Source organism: Pinus tabuliformis, chromosome 6 (genome assembly GCF_031772625.1).
Source record: "Pinus tabuliformis cultivar Carrire ecotype Pingquan chromosome 6, CPIR1, whole genome shotgun sequence".
NCBI lineage: Eukaryota > Viridiplantae > Streptophyta > Pinopsida > Pinales > Pinaceae > Pinus > Pinus tabuliformis.
In genome coordinates, this window is record NC_142292.1 from 86154031 (window position 1) to 86174288 (window position 20258).

A 20258-nucleotide genomic window follows, 5' to 3' on the forward strand; every position below is an offset into this window, starting at 1 on the left:
CGTTTATTCTGGGTGCACTTGCTCTTTTCCCTTCATCTTCATCCTGCCAAGCTAAGTATTCCGTCACTCGTCTGTCACTCTGATCATAGTCACTCCGCAAGTCTACCACTTCATTGGTGATTTTATCGCTCAGCTCGCAATAGTGACTCCACTGTGATATCTTACGTCCCAACTCTTCCTGTTGCTGCAGTAGTTGCTCATTTAAGCCAATAGATTCTGAAATAAATTCCGCAAGCTTAGGCTCATCTTTATGCATTTCTTGTAAAATTTGCAATTGTTTTCCTTTCTCGTCTAGACTTCTTTGATAGCCTATCTGCATCTGCTAAAAGTCTTCTTGCAACTTCTCAAGCTGTTTGGAAGCTTTAATATTAGCATTGGCTTGTTGCAATTGTCGTTTTAGTAGCTGTATTTGATCTTCTTGTTCTTTCAACAGTTGCTGAACTTCCGATGCCTTGTCAATAGTTGCAGAAGCATATGCTCCTATGATCTGAGACAACTTAGTGAGATTTTCAGTTGGGTTATTGTTGGGGTCTTTCCATAAGACGTCCAAATGTTCAGCATCTAGTGACAGTGTATTTTCTAGTTTTCTTTTCTTCCTCTGTCTCCTTACAACTGCTTTATGTTGGGGACTATAGAATACGTCCAGTGGGGGAATTTCTTCTACATTAAGTAGAAGCTCAAAAGGTGGAGCGATAGGAATGTGCTCCGTTTCTGTGACACTGCTGACTATGGTCGAAACCACTTCTTGCGCTACCTGTGTATTGTTCACAGGTGTTCTTGGGGCTTGCCCTTCAAGATTGATCAGCTCATTGAAGGTTTCCCATTCTTTGTCCAGTTCTATTGTGACGGGTGGCGCTTCAATGACAAGAGGGGGGACATCTCTTGGCGGGGAGGCGATAACCTGCTGTTGCGACATTGCACTTGACTGAGCCGTATCCTTAGCTGTTTCTTCATTCTTTCCTTGGTCGCTTCCAAACCCTTTATAATGTTCAGGCACTCCTTGCGCAGTGTTAGATTTAGATCTGGAAGTGCTAGAGTTTCCACTGAGGCTAACGCTTGGAGTTGGTTCTCTGGCAGGCAGTCGCAGCTTCTCTAGAGGAACACCGGCCAGCCTTCTTTCCTTGTATAACATGAATCTTTGGAGGTCATCTGGAGATAACTTCGACTGAGCTTCCCGCAAAATTTCCTGGAGTGAGCTTTTACTCTGAAATAAATCATCAAACAAATCTTTCTTTCCAACGAATACTTTTATTTTGACATTCGTTGTGAAATCTTGGGCAACTTCATTTGGGTCAAATGGCCTTGCTGGGAATTTAAATAATTGTAGACACGTCACATTCTCCACTTCGGTGAAAGCGTGACCTACATCGAACAATGAAAAGGCCCCACAAGCTACAGGAAACTGAGGCCATATGGCCTTCTTTTTGTCTTTTAGGTCTTTGATCAGGCCGCCTTCTGAACAGGTTTGATATGCAATTTACCGAGCGAAAAGTTTATCGGGGATATACAGAGGTAGGACATGAGGAGGTACAGTGCTTCCAAACACTCTAATATAGGTGAACCATTCTTCCCCGAACCATCTTGCGATGGGGATGATATCTATATGTGCCTCGGGTGAGCACCTCGGGGGGTCTTCATCATACATCATTCTATACAAGGGTAAGATAAGCCCGTGACAAATCTGGTAGAAGTGTGGGACGAACTGAGAATCCCATAACATCTTATGATAAACATGGATAGGTAATGGGTCCTAAGTAGTCCATTTCCAATCCATAGTGGGAAATTTAGACACATAACAAATAGAATCCATAACATATGCAGACAGATAAAAAGGAGGATAGATCCTTTGAGGCAGGGATCTTTTAGACCGGTAATTGATAATAGCTGTGTATAGATTATCAGAAAAGATCTTGGCCCAATCCATAATATCGGCATTTGTGGCAGCATCTATTAATGGTAGCCATTCAGACGAAAACTTATTGATATCCGGCATCCCAAATAATCTACAAAGCATGGCCGCAGCAAAACAATACGGAGAGGTGAGGGAACCAGTGCTGTACATACCGTTTTTGTCTTTTTTGAGTGGCTCCTCTTTTATGGACCAATCTTTGGTGGTCTCTGCTAGGTTTGGGTTCTCTGCCACAAATTTCTTAACGAATTGTGCATTGCAAGTCGCCTGCGGTTTAGGAAGATGATACATAAGCTTTAAATCTTGTGCAGCGAATGATCCGATGAGCCCATGTCCTTGAATCTTGAATTGTTTGTTGTTCATCTCTACATTGTCAAGTATCCACTTGATCATATCCGTATATGGTAGAATTTTGGGCCTTGCTGCTATCCGATGAAGAAATGAACATGCTAGCTCCTCTAAGGACGCCTCGGAAGAGCGTTGTGAGCCCGCGACAGCAACAACCTTCATTATTCTGGGATTCTCTTCTTCAAGCAGTCTGTACATGCTTTCCCATGTCGATATCCCTGCGTCTCTGTTACAGGCTGTGTTTGTATACAAAGGCGCCATCTCCTTCGTCTTTTCCTTCGCCTCAGAGCCTTGAGCTTTATTTTTCTTTCCCATTTCTTCCTGCGTTTGGCTTTGAATCGTCTTTAGTTCTTCGTTCCTGCAGCTTACGAGTGAAATGGAAATGACTGATCAAGAAAGGTGATGGGAGAGTTTTAAATGCAACAGATATATCAAATATGCCACCTTACGTTAAGTAATTCTTTACAAAAGCACGCGTCTTCATTTCATTTAATAGCTGACAACTAATTCCTTTACTATCATTAAAAGCGCATGATCTTGAGTCAGATTATGGTAAGTGGCGTTTCTTTGAATAGCGTGCCCGAAGGATTCGTGATGAAGTGATTTATGATTTGCTTACGTAACATCGCAGATCGCGCCATCGCAAATCGCACCATCGCAGATCGTGCAAACATACGAATATAATATCGCAGCGATCGCAACATCGCAGGTCGCAGAAGTTTAATGTTTGCCGAATCTTGCCAGCTCATTTCTGCGATATGCGATCTTGCGATTGGTGTTATCGCAGATCAGTAAATCTTGAAGTTTTTTCCTGATGAGTATTACTTTATTGCGATGCGATATTATGCTTAACACGAGAGTCTTGCGCATACCGATATTATAGAGAAATGGAGGCATTTCCTATCTTTTTTGCAACGCGGCTTTAAAGATATTTCCCTTATCATAGACTTAGGTTAAAAAAATACTCAAAAGACCTTCCTAAGCTTACGATGGTAACCTTATTTTGAAGAAAGGAAACTCTTGATTTTTTTCTAAAATTTAACTAAGGGTCCCCATTCATTTATTATTTTGGACAACACTTAAATGAACAAGGGGGGGGGGGGGGTGTTGCTGGCCACAACAATTGGTGATTCACTTGGGAGAACCAGTTATCTCTGATCTTCTATTGACGTTTTCAAACTTCCGAAACAAAATTTTTTTTCTCAGAAAACTTAAACTTTATTATAAAAAGATAAAGCATATTATACTTCAAACTGTCAATGATATTTTGTTTCAACCTCTTTCTATTTTAATTACTTGTATCCTTAGCTTGTCCTTGCATTTACATCAGCCATTACTTGGTCTTGTAAAAAATAAAATAAAGTCTTCCCTGTGTAGCAGCCTTTTAAATATGCTCCTTTGTCGCAAGTAGAGCCTCTGCTGCCAGCAGGCGTCCATAGCCTTGACAGGGTTACCTATTACCCAGTAGTGATCCTTTATCCTGCTTAAGGTGATCTACAACTCATAAAGAAAAAACCCAGATTGATACTTTTTCCTTTTTTATTCTTAAAGAACAATGTCTTGGTTTGGTAGCCAAATTATGACACAGTCATTCACTTGATTTACACTTTTGCTGAACAAGCTGGCTCGCGATGAGACCCCTTGTCTTGTGATTTCAATAATCTTAAGTCATTGCCCTGTTTTGGTGGACAGTAATGGCAAAGTCAGCAAGTTATAATATCTGTGATCATGATAAGCCGGCTCGTGATGAGACCTCTTATTCTTCAATATATAGTGTATCCTTGGGTCTTTTTCTAAATGCTGCGATTTTCTTTAGCAGGGAGGAAGTCAATTTTTTTCCTTAAGAAATTTCTGGACGACAATAATAGAGGTTTTTGGAAATGGCTGTTTCTATAGGGAATCCTTATTTTGTTATTGATGCCTTTCATTGTACTGACATAAAACAATTTCTTCACTAAGATTGCTTTCTTCAAATTTCTTGGAGTTGAAACTAGTATCATATCTGGGTTAAAGTTCTATTGATAATAAAGATCAAGTTTCCAAAAGATTTTCTATTTATAGAAGCAGAAGTTCAAAATCTTGATAGAGAAAAGGTGTCTTTAGTAAATGTCAAATGCTGTTAACCATAGCAAATTTTATTATGGAGAAAAATATTTAACGAAATGAGAGGTAGACATTCCCTAGGATTATGTACAGAATAGGGATAATATCTTCTCTTGTTTTGCCTACCAACTATTAAAAGTAAATTATAAACCTAATAACCTAGCTAAATTACTCCTACTCCTATTCTAACTATATACAAAAAATTAACTAGGTGAAATGATATTTCCAGTGGAACCATCTTTTCATTTTTATTCCTACACGTATGTAACTTTCAAACATCAGTGTTAAGAACAAAACTTTTCTTGGACTGTTAACGTTGGATGTGGAATAAGAACGTGTAACTTCAGTTGGAATTCTGTTTGAAATTTATTTCTTATGAAAACTTCTTTCCAACTGGATACCTATTGGATCATAAAAATCAGGATGAATTTCTGTTATGGATTGATGATCTCATAATAGGAAAGATGACAAGCCAGGTTGCAAATATGATTTTTCAGTTTTAATGGCCTGTAACCTACTGTGCGTTAAAGTCAAGCTTTTAGCAATTTCTTGTAAAAGGAAAGTTTCCATATATAAATCACTAAATAAGTCAATGAAGAATAGATGGAAATTTCTGGAAAGAGATTTATCAATTGGCGCGAATTGCCGACAAGTTTCGAAAGGTACTTTCCTTCGTTGATGGTGTTTTGGATGCCAAAGAAGTTTTTTAAGGAAGTCTGATATTGATTGATCTTGGAATTGAAAAAGTTCTATACTTCCTTGACACAGCTTAGTTTTCCAAAATAGTAGCACATCTTTCGAATGTTCTTTGATAAGGTGCTCAACATACCATAGTAATCTATCAAAAGTCTGAAAATTTAAAACACAATCCGATTTTGTACAAAACGAGTGCAAGTGAGAAAGAAAGAAATGATTATTTGTACAAATAATGTTACAGCACAACTGGGATTGACTTGGAATATCTTGTTTTTCACAAGAACTGGCCAGAATTATGGGATCCGAGCAATTTCGAATTCCGTCTTGTGAATCAGAAGACAAGTTATGATTGTGAACAGGCATGGGGGTTTCCTCATGATATGAATCATAGATCGGGGTATTGTCTTGGATAGTAAAATCATGCAAATGATCTTTTTCTTTGAAATGAGGATTGACTGATATGATTCCTGAATTAGAATATCTCTCATTATCTGAGCTTTGTTGAGTTACTTGGGATAAATCAACAACATCATCGTTGTCAAAGTAGCTATCATAAATGATTTTACAGGTTTCCCTAGATTTCTCTTTTTCGTCATATATTTTCAGACAAGGAAGGTCAAGTGGTTCTTGTTTGAAAATGATCAAAGGATGTTCTATAGCTGTCTTTTTATCTTGAAAACCTAATGATGACTCATTTGAATAATCCTCTGTTCTTTTTGAGATATCTTTAATATTGAGAGGGGAAAAATTATCATCACTAAAAACATCAGGATAAGGAGAAAAATGCGATTCTGGAACAATGCATTTGAAAATATCATCATGGAAAAATATTTATTCATCAGATTCATCATAGACATCGGGCTTTAGATCATACCTTTGTGTACTGATACTTTTTGAAAGAGAAATAGTTTGTTGTTCTAACCTTGGCATCTGCATTTGTTGATTTGCAACGATATTATCTGACCTTGTATCAAAGTCATCTCCTAGTTCCAAGGTAGGCTTTCCTCCAGCATTCTCGCTTTTGTCTTCTTGCATTAGAGCATGCATGTCTCCTAGGCTTTGGGAACTTTCTTCATCATGGCTGATTTGTATATTCAAATTGGAATTCTCATTCACATTAGAAGAAAATGAGACAAAGTTTGGACTAATTTCTGCTTGATCAGACATAGGAGGCAGGGAATGCTCAGCATAATCTGAAGATTCTTCATCCATGAGTTCACTTTCAAGATCATACTTTAGACAATTAAGATGAAATCACATATTAAAATCCCTAACAGATTCATCTTGTTTCCGTAGATAATCAATTTCATCATATACCTGGTCATAGTCATAACAATCAAATTCACAAATGAAAGTCTTGACGAATTGGTCCCAGCTGTGAATTGAGGCAACTGGGAGGGTTCTGCACCATTTCCTAGCTTCCGCCGTGAATGTAAGAGTAAAAATTATGCATAAAATGCCTTCATCAATTCTTTGAACATCTGAACTTGAAACTCTTTGAATAAATTGAAGAGCATGATTAAAAGCAGAAGAATTATTCTTACCATTGAATTTTACCCAAGACAAGAGTCTTACCACTTCAGGTGGAGTGTTGGAAGAGGTAGGAACATGGATGCAACTCCAAATGGGAAGTTTGTGAGCAGCCATCCTGATTCAAATGTTACAATTGAAAATCATTCCAACAGACACTATGTTCAGGCCCTCCTTCTAGCGCCAAATATGTTGAAGCCCCGAAAATCAGGTCGACAACAAGGGGGATACCCACCCGGTCTGGACCTTGGTTGGCAGCTCCTTATCCATTTGGTATAGCGGGTCCGACTAGGGATAATGGGACCAGTTTCCCAATCTAAGGGTGTATGTGTGTGTGTGCAGAGTTGGATGTTGCTGATATAAGAATACTTAAAGCTAATTTAATTCAAACTTTTAAACTAACTCTATGCTGTTGTAATCTAATGAGAAACAACACATCTAAGCTATGCTAACCCGGGGTGTATTTCTTCTATTATGTGATCTAAAGAGATTTCAAACAATAACTGGTAATAAAGATCATCCAGCTATCATAAGAATAGAAATCAATTAAGATAAACCACTTTGCATAAAAAGTTAGGCAAAACAGTTGTGAACATCATATCGCATAGTAAGTTATTCATATATCAGACATAAATAAATGGCTCCACCATACAGAAGTGCCAAATGGTAACTCATACATTCATGCAGTAACATATAAACAACTGAAAACTATATATAACTTTAAGAATATAAGCAGAAATGGCCAAGAGATAAAAGTACCATTTATGAATAATCCTACTCATAAGCTTCAAGCAAAAACGATTTATCTCTACATGTTCTAACATCTACTAAGAGTAAAAAAGTGCAACATCAGTAGCAGACATCAAATGCAAACATTAATAAATCTCGATCCATCCATTCATCAAAACCTCCTTTGAGGGTGCAAAAGTGCATGTTCCGAGGACAAGTTTTTGACAAATTTCTAGACCCTTCTCCAAATGCAATGAGAAGGGTTAAAATACTACTTCCTAATTCTAATAATAGTGTATTTAAAAAATTTAGGATGCGGTTTTCAAATGACCGTCCTTTTTCTAATCTAATTTTAAAGAAAAAACAACATTCTAAAATAAGGCTACTTCTGAATTTGGTCTTTAAAGCTACAAGTGTTCATCATGGGCTTAAGGAGAGTCGGCTGGCTGACTTCTGCGCTGAGCTGGGCTGCGAAAATAGAATCTATGAGAGCTGGCACTACTTTTTTGGCCGCGTTTATGATGCATTTCACAGTCATCCATTGACTATGTGGCTTGACCAAGTATGCACAGTAACACTCCCAATTTAACCTGTTTAATGCTTGGATCGCTTTTCCCTTTTCCTGCGACTTCTGCTTCCATTCTGCTTCCAGTCGTAGTTTATTTGGTAGGTACCTTGGGGTGGTCTCTTCGATTAAATTGGCCCTGTGTAAATTCTCATTTACACAGTCGATAAGAATGCTTGCTTGCGTGGCCGCTGTCTCTGGTGCTTGTTCCGCCTGCCTGATTTGATCGTCCCATTTATTAAAGAGCAATTCTTTATGATTCTCATTTATTCTGGGTGCACTTGCTCTTTTCCCTTCATTTTCATCCTACCAAGCTAAGTATTCCGTCACTCGTCTATCACTCTGATCCTAGTCACTCCGCAAGTCTACCACTTGATTGGTGATTTTATCGCTCAGCTTGCAATAGTGACTCCACTGTGATATCTTACGTCCCAAATCTTCCTGTTGCTACAGTAGTTGCTCATTTAAGCCAATAGATTCTGAAATAAATTCCGCAAGCTTAGGCTCATCTTTATGCATTTCTTGTAAAATTTGCAATTGTTTTCCTTTCTCATCTAGACTTCTTTGATAGCCTATCTGCATCTGCTGAAAGTCTTCTTACAACTTCTTGAGCTGTTTGGAAGCTTCAATATTAGCATTGGCTTGTTGCAATTGTTGTTGTAGTAGCTGTATTTGATCTTCTTGTTCTTTCAACAGTTGCTGAACTTCTGATGCCTTGTCAATAGTTGCAGAAGCATATGCTCCTGCGATCCGAGACAACTTAGTGAGATTTTCAGTTGGGTTATTGTTGGGGTCTTTCCATAAGACGTCCAAATGTTCAACATCTAGTGACAGTGTATTTTCTAGTTTTCTTTTCTTCCTCTATCTCCTTACAACTACTTTATGTTGGGGACTATAGAATACATCCAGTGGGGGAATTTCTTCTACATTAAGTAGAAGCTCAGAAGGTGGAGCGATAGGAATGTGCTCCGTTTCTGTGACACTGCTGACTATGGTCGAAACCACTTCTTGCGCTACCTATGTATTGTTCACAGGTGTTCTTGGGGCTTTCCCTTCAAGATTGACCAGCTCATTGAAGGTTTCCCATTCTTTGTCCAGTTCTGTTGTGACAGGTGGCGCTTCAATGACAAGAGGGGGGACATCTCTTGGCGGGGAGGCGATAACCTGTTGTTGTGACATTGCACTTGACTGAGCCGTATCCTTAGCTATTTCTTCGTTCTTTCCTTGGTCGCTTCCAGACCCTTTAAAATGTTCAGGCACTCCTTGCGCAGTGTTAGATTTAGATATGGAAGTGCTAGAGTTTCCACTGAGGTTAACACTTGGAGTTGGTTCTCTGGCAGGCAGTCGCAGCTTCTCTAGAGGAACACTGGCCAGCCTTCTTTCCCTGTATAACATGAATCTTTGGAGGTCATCTGGAGATAATTTCGACTGAGCTTCCCGCAAAATTTCCTGGAGTGAGCTTTTACTCTGAAATAAATCATCAAACAAATCTTTCTTTCCAACGAATACTTTTATTTTGACGTTTGTTGTGAAATCTTGGGCAACTTCATTTGGGTCAAATGGCCTTGCTGGGAATTTAAATAATTGTAGACACATCACATTCTACACTTCAGTGAAAGCGTGACCTACATCGAACAATGAAAAGGCCCCACAAGCTACAAGAAACTGAGGCCATATGGCCTTCTTTTTGTCTTTTAGGTCTTTGGTCAGGCCGCCTTCTGAACAGCTTTGATATGCAATTTCCCGAGCGAAAAGTTTATCGGGGATATACAGAGGCGGGACATGAGGAGGTACAGTGCTTCCAAACACTCTAATATAGGTGAACCATTCTTCCCCAAACCATCTTGCAATGGGGATGATATCTATCTGTGCCTCGGGTGAGCACCTCGGGGGGTCTTCATCATACATTATTCTATACAAGGGTAAGATAAGCCTATGAAAAATCTGGTAGAAGTGTGGGACGGACTGAGAATCCCATAACATCTTATGATAAACATGGATAGGTAATGGGTCCTGGGTAGTCCATTTCCAACCCATAGTGGGAAATTTAGACACATAACAAATAGAATCCATAACATATGCAGACAGATAAAAAGGAGGATAGATCCTTTGAGACAAGGATCTTTTAGACCGGTAATTGATAATAGCCATGTATAGATTATCATAAAAGATCTTGGCCCAATCCATAATATCGGCATTTGTGGTAGCATCTATTAATGGTAGCCATTCAGATGAAAACTTATTGATATCCGGCATCCCAAATAATCTACAAAGCATGGCCACAACAAAACAATACGGAGAGGTGAGGGAACCAGTGCTGTACATACCGTTTTTGTCTTTTTTGAGTGGCTCCTCTTTTCTGTACCAATCTTTGGTGGTCTCTGCTAGGTTTGGGTTCTCTGCCACAAATTTCTTAACGAATTGTGCATTGTAAGTCGCCTGCGGTTCAGGAAGATGATACATAAGCTTTAAATCTTGTGCAGTGAAAAATCTGATGAGCCCATGTCCTTGAATCTTGAATTGTCTGTTGTTCATCTCTGCATTGTCAAGTATCCACTTGATCATATCCGTATATGGTAGAATGTTGGGCCTTGCTGCTATTCGGTGAAGAAATGAACATGCTAGCTCCTCTAAGGACGCCTCGGAAGAGCGTTGTGAGCCCGCGACAACAACAACCTTCATTATTTTGGGATTCTCTTCTTCAAGCAGTCTGTACATGCTTTCCCATGTCGATATCCCTGCGTCTCTGTTACAGGCTGTGTCTGTATACAAAGGCGCCATCTCCTTCGTCTTTTCCTTCGCCTTAGAGCCTTGAGCTTTATTTTTCTTTCCCATTTCTTCCTGCGTTTGGCTTTGAATCGTCTTTAGTTCTTCGTTCCTGCAGCTTACGAGTGAAATGGAAATGACTGATCAAGAAAGGTGATGGGAGAGTTTTAAATGCAAAAGATATATCAAATATGCCACCTTACGTGAATTAATTCTTTACAAAAGCACGCGTCTTCATTTCATTTAATAGCTGACAACTAATTCCTTTACTATCATTAAAAGCACATGATCTTGAGTCAGATTATGGTAAGTGGCTTTTCTTTGAATAATGTGCCCAAAGGATTCTTGATGAAGTGATTTATGATTTGCTTTCGTAACATCGCAGATCGCGCCATCGCAAATCGCACCATAGCAGATCGCGCAAACATACGAATATAATATCGCAGCGATCGCAACATCGCAGGTCGCAGAAGTTTAATGTTTGCCGAATCTTGTCAGCTCATTTATGCGATATGCGATCTTGCGATCGGTGTTATCGCAGATCGTTAAATCTTGAAGTTTTTTCCTTATGAGTATTACTTTACTGCGATGCGATATTATGCTTAACACGAGAGTCTTGCACATACCGATATTATAGAGAAATGGAGGCATTTCCTATATTTTTTGCAACGCGGCTTTAAAGATATTTCCCTTATCATAGACTTAGGTTAAAAAAATATTCAAAAGACCTTCCTACGCTTATGATGGTAACCTTATTTTGAAGAAAGGAAACTCTTACTTTTTTTCTAAAATTTAACTAAGGGTCCCCATTCATTTAGTATTTTGGACAACACTTAAATGAACAAGGGGGGGTGTTGCTGGCCACAACACGCTTTTAGAGAGAAATTTGGTGATAAGAAAGAAGATCGATTTCTAGTAAAAGCCATTAGCATCATTAAAAAGAAAGAAAATGAGAGGTGTGAAGAATTTAATAAAAGGTTTAATTGTATGCTTAAAGAAATATCTACTGATTACAAACCAACTGAGAAAATTCTTATAGAACATTATCTCGATACTTTCAATCTTGACACTTCTTATGAAATAAGAAGGTCCAAACATGGTGACTATAAGGCTTGTCAAATCATAGCTGAAGGGATGGAAAAAGATAAGAAGGCTTCTTGAAAATATGAATTTCTTGGGTTTGATAGATCTGCTGTTAAATTAAAAGAACCTAAAGGAAAAGAAAAAGAATCTGAAGAAGAGCCTATGAAGAATTGCTTAAGAATTTAGAGAATATGGAGTTCAATCAGGCTAGGATGATTGCTGATCATGCTAAGGAGATAACTACATTACAACCTAGGTTGATTCAAATGGAAAGAGCTCAAATGCATCAACCTACGGGCTAGAATAATAATAATCGAAATAATTGGTAGAAGAAAGGTCAGTCTAGTGAGAAAAGGCCTCCTCACCCTCTTGAAATGAATAATCTTGTGGAGGAGACACCACTTTATTACGGAGCATGTGATGAGCTTCATGAAGAAGCTACTTGTCCTATTATCAAGAGAATCATGCATCATGAGATGCTTGGGACAAGCAACCAGATAAATGTGGTTGTTAAAGAATATCATTTTTCGCAGGAAAATTGGGAAGAGGTCAAGGGAAATATTCAATCTGTCAGACCTTTCACATCTTCATATGGTATCAATAAATTTGGTCAAGAAACAAATGTCTTGGTTAAACTCTTTGGTGAGAAACCTTCGCCTGAGCGAGTCCTTGAAATTTCTAAGGACAAGGGTTTAACTTATCAAAGGAGAAATCAAAAAATAATCTGGTTAATTCTCGAAGTCTTGATTTTGGATCAGCTTCTGGAATGAATATTGATTTGGGAGGTTGGTTTAATAAGTCTAAAGTTTTGGTCCCTATCACCAAAATAGTAAAGATTCCCTCCCAAAGGACTAAGTTATTGAATGCTATTAGTAGCACCCAGGTTAATGCAACTCAGGAGGAACCTCCTGAGGCTTTCTATCAGGATGCTCCCATATACTTGCAGAGTATGGATTCTGATAATAAATAACACTCTTTGTTCTTCATTACTTTGCTTGTGAACAATTATCACTTATATAATTGCATTCTTGACTCTGGTGCTTCTGCTTGTGTGATGACTAAGAGAGTCATGGAACAACTTAATTTAAGGATATGTAGGTCGTACTATAACATATGTGCCATGGATTCAAATAAAATTGAAGTTCATGGGTTGATTAAGGACTTACAAGTCCATCTGTCTGTCTACCTTGATATCATGATTTCCATGGATATAGTTGTGGTTGATGTGCCTGACGCTTGGGGTATGCTGTTGTCTAGGAAATGGGTCTCTGATTTAGAAGAGAGCATACAAATGAACTGGTCATATGATATGATGCCTTCCCCTAATGGTCAAATATATCTTAAGTTAAACAGAGAGCTTGAAAGGAGATTCCATGTGGAAGATCCTAAAATTCCCCACAATGAAATCATAAGTGAACAACCTAGCCTAGGGAATCATGCTATCTTGTCTAATTCTATCATTCCCTTGGAGGCCAAGGTTGAAGAAAAAGTGGGTAATTTAAAAGATAAGGTTTGGTATTTATACTTTGATGGTGCAACATCTAGGCATGGTAAAGGTGCGGGGATTGTCTTAAAATCTCCCCTTGGTCATATTTTCAAATTTTCCTATCGGTTAGAATTTGAAGCGACCAACAATGTGGCTGAATATGAAGCCTTGTTGTTGGGTATTGAATTGGCAAAAGCTTTAAAAGTTAAATTGATAAGTATCAAGGGTGATTCAGATTTAGTTATCATGCAAATTAAAAATAAATTCACATCTAAAAATCAGAGATTAAAAATTTATAGGAATGTTATGTGGGATATGATGGATTATTTTGGTGCCGTTAACCTTGAAGCTATCCCAAGGGAGAAAAATAGTTTGGCCGATGAGTTAGCTGTTTCTGCTTCCACCATGCAATTATCTGATAATTTAATTCTGAGCATTGGTCGGTCTTTGATGATGAAAGACAAATTATTTGCTTCTTAGACAATTTGGATGAGTTTCAGGGTTTTTAAGTAAGTTATAAGGAGGATGGACCTGATATCGATGAAGATGTTTTAAATCCTACTCCTCAGAATGTTGTTTCTCTTGAGAAACACTTTGATCGGCATGATGCTGTTAAGAAGAAAGAGGAAAATAAAATTGATCCTGGAGAGTTTGCTGAAGTAAACATTGATACATCTAAAGATCCTAGAATCATTAAAATTGGTAAGGGTACTAATGAAGATGAAAGAAAGAAATTAATAAATTTACTTCATGAGTATAGGGATGTTTTAGCTTTTCCTTATGATGAATTAAAAGGCTATAAGGAAGATGTTATGGAACATACTATTCCCTTGAAGGATGAAAATGCTAAGCCTTTTCATCAGAAACTTAGGCAAATAAATCCTAAATTGGCCCCCTTAGTCCAAAAGGAGCTCAAAACTATGCTGGCTACTAGCATTATTGCTCAAACAAGGCATTCTACATCGTGCTCAAATTTGGTGATCGTTAGAAAAAATAGCGATACAATCAGATTGTGTGTCGATTTCAGAAACCTTAATTTAGCTTGTAAAAAGGATAATTACCCTTTGCCTAATATGGAGGCCATGTTGCAAAGAGTGATGGGATTTAGGATGATGTCATTGTTAGATGGTTTTTCTAGATATAATCAGGTTTGGGTAAAAAACGAGGATCGACATAAAATGACTTTCACCACACCATGGGGAACATCTGAATACATAAGAATGCCCTTTGGTTTAATGAATGCTGGGGCTACTTTCCAGAAGTCCATGGACTATGCTTTTAAAGGTTTAATTGGAAAATTCATTGAAATATATCAAGATGACCTTACCATTTTTTCTAAGAATTATATTGATCATATAAGTAATCTTAGGCAAGTTTTTGACAAATGTAGGGAGTTTGGCATTTCCTTAAATCCTGCTAAATCTATATTTGGGGTAACTGGAGGGAAGCTACTTGATCACATAATTTCAAAGGACGAGATCAAGATTGATCCTGAAATGCTTGAGGCAATTCAAAAGATTCCACTGCCCCATAATCTAAAATCCCTCTAGTCCTTCCTAGGAAAAATAATTTTCCTTAGAAAATTTATTCCGAATTATGCAGAAATAACAAAGCCTATTCAAAGTCTTTTGAAAAAAGACGCAAATTTTTTGTGGAAAGAAGACAAAAGAAAGGATTTTAAAGAAAAAAAGAATAATATAGCCAAAGCTCCTGTTTTAATCACCCCTGATTATTCCAAGGATTTCATTTTCTCTTTTGCTTCTGAGGATACCATTGCTAGTTTCTTGCTTTAGAAAAATAAGGCTGAGCAAGAACAAACTATTGCTTTCATGAGTAGAGCGCTTCAGAATTCAGAATTCAATTACACTACCATGGAAAAGCAAGCTTATGCCTTAGTTAAATCTCATAAGCATTTTAGGACATATGTGGGATATTCCAAAGTCATAGCTTATGTCCCACATTTCGTTGTCAAAGATACATTAACTCAAATGGATTTCTTAGGGACCCGTGCTAGGTGGGTAACGAAAATTCAAGAATGTGATTTGGAAATTAAACCCACCAAGTTGGTTAAGGGTCAGGGTTTAGTAGAGATGTTAACTGAAAATAACGAGAAAGCTCTTGGTTTTATTTGTCTTAATGATTCATCTTTACCCGAGCTGCAAAGGTTAGGAGAGCATCAATGGTATAAGGATATTATATATTACCTATTGAATCTTACATGTCCTAGCCATTTAGTTGCTCATAAAAGAAGGGATCTTAGATTAAAGGCTTCTAAGTATTGCCTCATGAAGGATGGCCTAGGGTGGAAAAATCCAGAGGGAATTATACTTAGATCTGTTGATGAAATTGAGTCTAAAAAGTTGATTTCCAAGTTTCACTATGGATTTTTTGGAGGGAATTATACTTAGATGTGTTGATTAAATTGAGTCTAAAAAGTTGATTTTCGAGTTTCACTATGGATTTTTTGGAGGGAATTATGCTACTAGAACTACCACCCACAAAATCCTTAGAGCTAGATATTACTAGCCTTCAATTTTTAGTGTGCACAAATTTGTTAGAAGTTTCCAGTCTTGTCAACTATTCACTGGGAAGCAAAAGCTAGTTGCCCTACCCCTTCAACCTGTGGCTGTTGAGGCTCCTTTTCAGCATTGGGGACTGGATTTCATAGGGAAATTTCATGAAAATTCTAGCAATGGCTACTCATGGATTTTGACCGCTACTGGTTATTTTACAAAATGGGTAGAATCCATTCCAACTAAGAATTCCACTGAAAAAGTTATTATGGACTTTATTGAAAATTAAATAATTACTAGATTTGGTGTCCCTACCAAGATCACCACTGAAAATGCAAAGGCTTTCAGTTCTATGGGACTTCCATCATTCTGGTTTAAGTATGACGTTGCGTTATCTCATTCATTTAACTGTTATCCTCAAGGGAATGGCTTGGCTGAATCAAGTAATAAAAATCTTATAACCATTATCAAGAAAATAGTGGAAGATAACAAGCGATCTTGGGACACTAAAACCAAGTATGCTTTGTGGGTAGATAGGATAACAAAAATGAAAGCTACTGGTAAAAGTCCCTTTGAATTAGTCTATGGCCTAGATGCAACTTTGCCAGTGCACCTTAAATTGCCAGCACACCAACTCCTTCAACACTTTACTAACGATAAAACTATTGTCCAAAATAGAATTGATCAACTTGTAGGGTTGGATGAAACTTGTAGGAAGGCTTTTGATAATATGTATAAGTATCAATCTAACATCAAGAAAATATTTGACAAAAAATCTCATCCTAGATCTTTGCAGGTTGGAGATATGGTCTTGTTGTGGGATCAAAAGAATGAAAAACCAAGATAGCATAACAAATTTGATAGTTTGTGGCTGGGACCATATATCATTAGAGGGATTGTTGGGCCCAACTCATTCCATTTGAGCAGGTTGGAAGGCGAACCACTGGATTTACCCGTGAATGGCCAAATGCTCAAATTGTACTTTAGAGAGGACATATGATGCCACTGGACATCCTTTGTATTGTATTCCTAACTCTACACCCTTTCATTTCAACATTTCATTTTATAGTTATGTCAGATTTATGTTTTCCATGTTATTAGCTAGTTAATAAATGAAGAGATTTTATCTTTCATGTGCTTAATATTATATGATGATTTTTGGATGGACGTTATTTATGTTATCTTGTGTGTTGCGTGGATTCATATTATGGATTCTCACATTCCTCTGGTGCAACAATGTGTCCCCAAGTAGAGCCAGATGTTGACCACTACGTGTCGACAACCCATAACAGTACACCTGCTTTTTTCCCAAAAGGGATAACACCTAATTGATATGTCCGTGTCGTTCAGCTATTATCATCAACTTGATTTCCAAGATTTTATAATGTAAACCCATTTTTCAATTATATAATGTAAATAATCTCAATAGATCCATGTCATGTATGTAATAACCTAGGTAAACCTACTTTTCTAGTGATGATCTACATTCTGGGAGGTTTTTTGTCTCATCGATCCATTCTCGGAAGGTCGACAGAGTTTTCCTCCAGTCTTACCCCAAAGATGGAATGAATTTTGTCACTAGGATCTTAGGTGAGTCCTAATGTTCTAGATCGAGTCTATATAAAAGTGATTTGGGAATAATCCTAACTATTTGGTTAGGTTATTTTATTACAAATTTTTTGGTCTGCTGGATTATATTTGTGTCGTTGAAATGGGTAGTCTGTGAGGGTATATTACAAAGGGGTTTTGCCCCTTATGATGTAAAAAATATGAAAATCATGATGTAAAATGTCTTGAGGGTTGGAAATATAATTTATCCCCTCATAGGTTAATTAAATAAATTTTCTGGCAAAAAATTAATTAAAATCCTAAGTCATAAATTTAATTAATTCTAGGTCCTAGGTAAATTTAAATTCTCCAAAGGCAAAATTCGTTGGTCCTTAAAAAGTAAATTTTAAAAGGTCCCAGGACTAAGGTAAATTAATTATTGTGCCAAATTTCAAACCTTTGATCCCTAGAGGTTAAGTCAAAGTCAATGTTTTAGGGAGATTAACTCAAATTTTTTATTTTTGAATTAATTAAAATGCATTTAGTTACAAATTTCGAATTTCCCCAAATAGTTAAATATTTCGACCGGTGAGATTAAAAGAAATTTGAATCTTCATCAACGGTCGAGATTTCTTTGACGAGGATCATTAGAAATAGACGTTAGAGGATTTATCTTTAAATAGGAGGTCATTTGTCAGTTGATCCATCAGATCTTTGAGTCGTGTGCTAAGCAAAAAGATCTTGTGTAAGCTTTTTTTTTGGATAGTAAAGATAGACTTTGGGGTTAAATTTTGCTAGTGTTACTCTTCATAGGAATACTGTAAGATGTGTTGTTTTCATGCATAATTATTTCTAAATCCATTGATGATAGCTTCTGAAGAGTGATTTGAGTACATGTATCTTGCTTAGTCATCGGGGTTTAAATGATAATTTAAATTTTGAATGTAATGGCAGGTATCTATATTTGTCTGAATTTTATTATCATTTTCTTGCTCTATTTTGATGGCTAGATTTAGTTTTACAAGAAAATCTTGATTTTTAGATCCTTGGGCATTAGTGTCACACGGAAACAGTCAAAAGTGCGGACACAGCCGACCTTCCTAGAAGTCTAAGAAATTCTAATGACAAACAAGACAAACTGGAGCGATCTTTCTCTAAATACACCTTTTAAAACATGAAAACTACAAGTGTTTAGTCTTACCTTATTCCAAAACGCTGTTGTTGTAGTCCGTCCTTGCCGATCCGGATGAGCTCCTCCTTCACATCAATTCCTGCAACCACAAACAATCAAACAATTACCAAGCACTTGCATCTCATATAATAAAACATATATTCAACATGCAGACCAAGGAACACATGAAATAACTCATTAACACAAGCTATTGAGAAAAATGAACCAGTTTGTATTAATAACGAAACAAAGAAACTCTTACAACCTGGCCTTGGTGTTGTGCAAGTTCCTCCCAGGGTCCATCAAGGGTTTTCCTCTACTTTGACAAAGCTCACCCACTTCCAAGTAGAATCAAGCAAAGACAATCTCTCCTCACAAGGTTCTAAATGGGAGTCCTAATTCCTGCAGCATTTACCCAAAGAAAATGTATAGCTTCAACCTCCTCTCCCTCTGGCTCAATGTCTTTATTTATAGTGCTATAAAGAGGTTATTCAGGTCCACTATCAATGGGATCATCCCCCTCTTTGGGTGGGATAGCTCCCTTATTGATGGGATAAGTTCCCCCTTAATAGAGATACATGAACCAACTGGAGGCGCATCCAATTCATCAAACCGACCTCTAGAAAGTTCTAGAAGTAACCACAAGTAACTTTTTTAAGATGAAACTCGCGCATTTTGCCTTTTACAGAAGGACGCACCTGTCCCTTAACATACAGAGCGTCCAAGGACGCACCTTTTGTGAACATGGTCAGCGTCCCCGCAGGTAAGGCTAGAGAGAACCTGCGACCCCAGAGATAAACATATTTTTTACAAGACTTTCTCTCTTCTTTGAGTTTGAGATGGATAACAGAGGCATAAGACTTGCCTAAGAGGGTAGCATGACTGTTGATTTGAGCCATACTAACTGTAAGTGGTCATGGTGACATTTTTTAGTGTAACAGATTGCCCCCTAAAGTGCGAAGCCTGGAATAGATTTAGGGTTTTATAATTCTAGGAAGGGTGAAGCGCTTTATCATTTCAAGGATTGTCTTGTGGATGGCCTGGTTGGAACCTGCAATTTTCAACACAAAATACATGGATAAGATTATATCATCACTGAGGTAGGCATTCCCATACTCAGATTCAAAACTTTAACTAATGGACTAACTATTCTGATACAGGAATGATCTTGCAGTACATCATTTTTATAGACTTTTGTAGACACAGTATGGACGCAACCATCTGTTTATGATTAGTCTACATAGATAATGAATACAAAACTCCTCGCAGCCTGGATGGTAGAAACTAGATCCAGGGTCTTCACTTCTACTTCCCGAATTGGTACGATTCTAGCCATGTGATTAAATGATTCGATGTCGAACATGTTAGAAACCACTTGATTACCAGTCGATGATGTAAACTGTTAACAAGCGTGAGAGAAACCACCAGTAATGTCAATGGTTCTCAAAGTACCAAGCACAACCCGTGAAATGTGAATAGATGTTTTGATGTCGAACACTTCACGGAATCCTTTGATCGAAAGTCAATGATGTAAACTGACGTCAAAGGCGAGAAACCTGCCATTGATGCATGCAGACTTCAAGGTGCTGTCGATTCCTAAGTCATCTTTCTAGATAATGTGTCGATGTCGATAGAAAGCGACCCGTTGCAAGCAAGCCCGCAACACGAAATCATTGTTCAAGTTGAAGAAATGTTGCTGTAAGGACTGACTCAGGGATGGTCAAATGGATGGCAAGTATTTTGCAGATGAAAGTTTTTGCTTGCAGACCTCTTGAACACATAACGACACGACAGATGGCTTGGTGACGAAT